Source organism: Saccostrea echinata, unplaced genomic scaffold (genome assembly GCF_033153115.1).
Source record: "Saccostrea echinata isolate AGI-Se365-2 ecotype Australia unplaced genomic scaffold, CSIRO_AGI_Sech_v1 ptg000015l, whole genome shotgun sequence".
Lineage (NCBI taxonomy): Eukaryota > Metazoa > Mollusca > Bivalvia > Ostreida > Ostreidae > Saccostrea > Saccostrea echinata.
The window spans coordinates 15,209,972-15,216,988 of NW_026889764.1; the positions used below are offsets into that span (position 1 = coordinate 15,209,972).

Below are 7,017 nucleotides of genomic sequence, written 5' to 3' on the forward strand. Positions count from 1 at the left end.
GAAAATCATTTTATGTTTCCCTCTTGGTTACACCTTTCAATATACACCACAAGAATTTTGACCGAATTTTAACTGCATGCAATTGCATGTATTAATTAAATGAATGATGTTTTTTACATATCATTACCAAGTCATCTGCTTGTTTTCCATTCAATTTTACCAGTTTACCCCACATCAAAATTATTAATTACTGGTACATGTATCAAAATCATTAATTGATAGATGTAAACAAAATTTTAATAGTTTACATCTTTGTAAGATGCAATAATGCTGAACAAAATATCGCTAATCTCCGATGCTTCTCTTCTGTAGTAACTGACTGTCCTTTGTTTATTTATGAGTCTCTTCTAGTGAAATATAAAACTGTAACCTAAAGGTGCTGAAGATCCATAGGAGATGAGAGTCCATGCCTGATTATCTTTATCCAAGTACCAGCATTGAATCCATTCTTTAAACTCTAATCTTTGTTATTCCTAAAATAATAGTTACATATAATTATCATTTACCACATTAAAACTCATTGTTCTACATTGATTTAAAGTTATTAAAGGGTTTTTTTCAAATTTATAAATTACTTTACATGGAATCTCAAGTTTACATGTATGTAATGCAGTAATTTCATGTAAAATCTCAAATGGTTGCATGTGCATGGCACCTGGTCCCCCACCTTTGGAGTCTTATTAGTTGGTGGTGTGCAATGATGTTTTTCTTGCTGTCTCAAAAATACTGTCAGCTTTTCCTTCATAACCATGATGCAAACCATCTTGCGCATTCTGTGAAAATGATATAGGGTTTCATTTTAAAAGTATATAATTCAAATTACTAACTTATGAAATATGTAAAATATCTTTACCATATTTTCTATCATTTATGTCTCAGGTTTTAACCATATTACAATTTAAACTGTAACCAGTTATGAATTCTGTAATCTTGCTACTGATTAAATTAAAACTACAAAATCAAATACCTGGTACTCTCACAGTACCTGTTATAAAACACTTTTGGGTCTTCCCTTTTCATTCTATCTCTTCAGTCAAACAAGTTCTTGATCATTCTGAAAAACAAAGAATATTTTTCAGGCCAAAATAAAAAATAGGTTTGTTTCCCCTAACGCGACCGACCCACTTAAATCGTGCCGACTGAAAAGTTTTTTTAATAGGATTATTCAAATATTTATTTTTATTGTTTATCAACTTCATAAAATGCAATTTCATCAAAATTCGTTTCTTATCAGCATGGCAGCTTTTGTTTTACTCACATTTGGCGCCCACAACATGTGGCCACAGAAGGTTATTTAGTGTTATAAAACAACAGCGATGTATCAATCTTAATATACATCTTTAACTTATTAGAATCCTACACTCTCTTGAAACATTTCGTGAATTAAATATACCATGACTAAGAAGTGTGAAGATGGTGTTTACAAATTGTCTTCTAAAATTAACGTACGTAGTAAGCATGACAAAGCCTGCCTCAAGAGCAGATGAGGGGCCCACTTTGTGTATATGCATATCAATAAATTTCACTGCATTTCATTCGTTTTGATCTAAAAAAACCCCACTTCATGTATGATTCTATTTTTACTATATAGGACTATAGGATTTGTAAATATATCTTTGTATAATTATTTCATCTTGATAAATATAATTCGGATGTCGTTTCTTCATTCCTTTTATTTATGGGGTAAACTTAGTGACTATAACATTAGATACATGAAACTTTAATCATTTTAGATATGGTTTGGTTGAATTAAATATTGTTTATACGGGTACTCTCTTTTCAAATAGTGTTGAAATCTTTAAAGTTGGCTTATGGTACGGCTTTCTGAGACGTCCAGTGTAATTCTCTTTCCTTTAGTTGGGCCCTTGAAAATAGGTTGTTTCTTTGCTTTAAAATACCTTTAAAAATTGCTGGGTCGACAACATTTGAACACCTGCCTGGTGGAGGGCTCCTAATTTAAACTTTTTCTCGGCACTTATGGCCATTGATCATACATGTAAAGCATCAGTAAGGGATCTTTATCATGCCAACATCTACATGTATACTGTGACACTGCATGGCCCTACGTTTTAACGGTCTCATTTGACTGACCAGTTTCCACGCCCCACGTCGGGACCTGTGACTTATAATAAGCTCCTGAATTATGTCGTGACTCCAAAACGAAACACTAAAATTACTGCGCCACGCGAGGCCCTTGACATTTTATCTGTGTAAGCACTCGAAGATGATAGTAGGTTTAAAAAAAATAAACTCGGATGGCCGTTGGTTGAGTATTTGCGAATCTTGTCTTTTTGTAAAAATTCAATTTCAATAAATTTAAAATTAAGTTCAAATGAATAATATTTGTGAATCAATTTACCATACATGTTAAATTTCATTTGTATGATATTCGGTTTAAAAAAATTGTTCTTTCTTATTTATACAGATATTATTCAATTTTCAGAATGTATTTTCAAAACTGCTGTCAGAAAAAAAAATAATTTACCTACCTACCTACTCAACTTGAAATTTTAGGGTCGGGTTAGGGGAAACAAAGATATTTTTAATGATGGCCTCATCTAGATTTATATGCAATATGACATACAGAGAGAGAGAGAGTAGGTATAAAGACAACTAAATATACCTATTTAACAACCCTAAATTAAATTTACCTGTTGATTCCAAAGCACAGTACACTGTTTTCCAAATACACTAGCCTGATTAAAAATGTGTGTTGGGCCAGTCAAATGTAAGTCAGCAATAGCTTGACAAGACTAATAGAATTTTCAGTGATATATCTCTTACAAATGATACCATCAGTAATCTTAAAAAATGTGCATAAACAGCCTTGTCTGAAAAATTATATATATTTATAAAATAAAGCTTTTTGGTGGTTTTTATATCTTGGTTGATTTTTTTTTTCTGTCCATACTTGATTTTGTTATTTAGTTATCATTTCTGACTAGTGTCATGTTGACATGGGCAGAGCAAACAAGAGGCCCATTGGCCACAATGCTCACCTGAGTCTAATATATATTTGTATGTACAACTTTGATCCCCATTGTGGTCCTACCCTATCCCAGGGGTTCATGATTTCAACAGATTTGAATCTACACTACTTGAGGATTCTTCAATACATACATGTATCTGTATGACTAATCATGGCTTTGTTGTTCTTAAAAAGAAGAATTATCACTATCTAGTGTGAAACTTTGATCCCCCATTATGGCCCTATATTACCAGTATGTCTAGTTCTTGAGAAGAAGATTTCTAAAGATTGTTACCTAGTATCTACATTTTTCTAAAGTAAAATTTTGACCAAAAAAGACCGAAAAAGACTGATAAAGTTTTTTACATATATATTTCTATATGTAAAACTTTGATTGCTTATTGCGGCCAATCCATATCCCTTGGGGTCATGATCCGAACAAACTTCCCACTACATTATGTAATAAAGCTTTCACATAAGTTTCATCTTTTCTGTTCCAGTGGTTCTTGAGAGGAAGATTTTTGAAAGATTCATTAAATTTTAACTAATCTTTAATTATCTCCCCTTGAAAGAGGGCAAGGCTCTTCATTTGAACAACATTGAATCTCCTTCATCCAAGGATGTTTTGTGGCAAATATGGTTGAAATTTGCCATGCAGTTCTGGAAGAAGATGAAAATGTGAAAAGTTTTAAACAAAGATGACAATGACACCTGGAACAACAAGAGACAATTGACAAAGTGTGATTAGAAAAGCTTATTGGAGCCTTTGGCTCAGGTGAGCTAAAAAATCAAAACCTATCACATAAAGCATTTACTTCTTTTAATTAGTAAAATTTACATGTTCATTTTCAATTTGAATTACCATAAACCAGGGGCCTAAAATAAAAATTAATTTGTTTGCAGTTGCCTACCCACGCACTGAAAATGCACCTGACCCAAACCTTTTTTTTCAGCCATTTTGTATTATTATTTTTTTTTTAGTTTCAGTTTTTCAGGATATTGAAAATGTTTTATTTTTTATCTTTGTTTTCATCAAGTGAAGCTTATTTATGTTAAGTAAGCCTTGAAGTATGAATATCTCTATAAATTGTTATCTAATAAAAGTCTGAAAAATAACTTATTTTTAAAAAAACAAAAAAAAACAAAAAAAAACTACCTATCCACTCTAAAAATTATAGGTCGGCAACTGCAAAGAAAGAATTTTTTTAAGCTAATGGCCCGGGCCTTCCCACTGAATCCCTTAAATTTGGCCACGTTAAATAATGATTGTTGTATGGGACATGTATTGATTAATGATGAGAGCACAGACAATGTTTCATACTTATATGATGATAAAACGTTTTATTGTTAAGATGATATTCTCCTACAGACCCGGTTTAATGAAAGAATGTGTATTAGCAAGGTTATGTAGCAAAACAAACCGGGCAATAAGTATTATTTAGAGAATGAGACGGGGGTGGACGAGTGCACAGCACTAGTCTCCGCCCCCAGATTTGTATCTACAATACAGAACCTGTCGAGTTCTCTAAATGATTTGTGACATGATCAATCAAGAAAAAGCACCGCCCACTTTATAGCTGTGCAGCATTCAAACTTCTGCCAGTGTTTGTTTGTTCTCTCTGTAGATGAGGCCTTGATGGGGAGTATGCCTCCGCAGTAGATATATATTTCCACGGACAACGTAAGATTTAGTCAGATTAGTTTGACAACAGGGGAGACGTTGTCTTAATTGATAAGGTGGACAATTTAACCTTGCTGTAGATGGAGACTGATCCTAATTTATTTCAGGTGTCTTAAAATCTCAGTTTAACTAGATACACATGCAGGCGATACAGACAGTTCTTCAATGAACTTTGATGTCACGAATTTTTATTTTCTTATTGAAATGCGACATTAACTGTGATCATCTGACTGTGCGAAGTTCACATAATGTATGCTGCACCCGTGAATCCATTGGCTTAACTATTTTGAAGAGGACCCAAAAAAAGCAGGGAAAGCAAACAGGTTTTCAGAAATTTATTAAACATAGGATGCTTTTCATAACTGCGAATTTTCCTTTTTGTTTGGATCGAAATAACGTGTAGATTCTGTGTGGAATAATTTTTTAAAAATTGAGAAATTTTGACATTTTACATTGCTAGGGATATATTTCTCCAAATTTTATAGTAAGAAAAAACTCAGCATTTACTATTTGTACTTGCTTTTGATAAATTGAATCAGATTTATTTTTAGACTGTGCTGTATTTTAGATACAGAATAGTTGGCTAATACAAGACAGTATATAGGGTTAATACAGAATGGAAATCAGCTCTGCCCTCTGTGGTCCTGTTCTGTATTGCTAATTAATACAGAACGGCAAACTTCAAAGAAAAACACTGAGCTATCGTGTCATAACTAACTCTGGTCAATGCATTTACTCTGAACAATTCGGAGATTTCTGTCGACATGGCATGTAAATTTGAATCGTGTAAAAAAAAACGTTGACAAAAAGTGTTGAACTCTTACGTTATATGGATTAATTTTTGGGGGTGAAAGGTATCCCTGTGACAAAAAAAGGTTAACTTTGTCATTATTAACTTGACGGTTATCAGGGGTTTTTTTAGGGGTCGTAGGGGGCCTGTAATAGGCCCCATTCCCAATGGTAAAAAGTGTGTGTTTTTCCCAATTTCATCAAAGAAAATTCCCAAAAGATGATTTGAAGCATGACATTAAAGTCAAATAATTCTAAATATTATAGAAAGAATAGCAATTACAAGTTAACTGATTTTCAATAAGATTTATTGAATGTAAATAAGTCAATAAATGCCTTGCAAGTAAAGAAATGGCTCTTATTTGAATTTTTTCTAGAAAAATGTGAATTATGATATTTTTCCCAATTTTAACTAAATGTTGCTAATTTTTCCCAAATGGAAAGGCCCAGGCCCTTGATTTTAAGACCTAAAAAAAACCCTGGTTATTTTTCAATGCAATTAATTTTCTCCAAATCATTTCAGAGTGTTTCCACCATTTTCTGCTACATTGCAGGAATTCTCGAAGGCATTCTAACTGTGGTCAGGGCCTGTCCCAAGACACAGTAACATTATTCATAACATATATTATAACATATATCTGTGTAAGATGTCATTTTTTTCAAAATGGACATGGTATTGATATATGTAGGAACTGACCATCCCCAACAATTTTCCCAGTACATACTTTACTGTATAAAATATCAATAACCATATGTAAGAAGTGAATTTAAATTAAATCCTACCTATCAAGCTGTTCAAACAGCTGTCCAAATGTACCGGTGGCGCCGGTACATTATCTTCCCTCTCCAAGTTGAGTAAGCTGACACAATCGGACTGCAACTCCTCTCTGAGGGCTTACTCTTGGATTCTGGTGGATTACCTTAGAAGCTAAACTTCCGACATAGACCATACTGATGTCAGTAATAAGAAAAATTGCTGATACCCTTATCAACACGATGACAGTAATATTCCCAAGCTACACTTTCTCGTTTCACGGATTTTTTTTTCCTCTTAATTTACACGAGCTCTATGTCCAATCTGTTCTTGTAAATTGCTTCCAATCATTTTTACTCAATTCACACGGATATTTGCAATGAACATCACATGATGCATCAAAATAACTTTGCCGAGTACAGCTTTTCATGGAGGCCGCCATTTTTTTTTAACTACCGCCACCTATATAAATTTCCTAAGGGAGATAACTCATACGAAGAATCTTCACAAATTCCAGATTTTTAATACCCTGTATCTTTTCAATCCTTCGTTTGCACAAAAATATTAGAGTAAATTTTATTTACACTTTCCATTTTCACTGTAATTATGTGTTTAGATTTTATACACCTTCTTGGGTTTAGAAGAAATTATTTTCTGAAATATGCACTATTTACACACTATCCATACAAAATTACCCCTGGAGTACCCTATCCCTAGCTATATGAAAAAAGAAGAATTATAACAAATCCATTCGTTATCATTCATTTTAGACCCAAATGAATATATTAAACTCAGTTTTAATGAATTTGCAGATTATCGATGTAG

The 7,017-nt window shown here is 32.9% G+C and overlaps 1 long non-coding RNA gene across 1 annotated transcript; it reads right to left on the bottom strand.

The window, feature by feature from the left end:
- Nucleotides 1-296: 296 nt before the first annotated feature.
- LOC133187912 (uncharacterized) lies at nt 297-6,377 on the bottom strand. Its single transcript, XR_009721275.1, has 4 exons — nt 6,222-6,377; nt 986-1,054; nt 668-773; nt 297-473 (listed from the first exon to the last, which is right to left on the bottom strand). It is a non-coding gene; the product is annotated as an uncharacterized LOC133187912 (long non-coding RNA).
- Nucleotides 6,378-7,017: the final 640 nt, after the last annotated feature.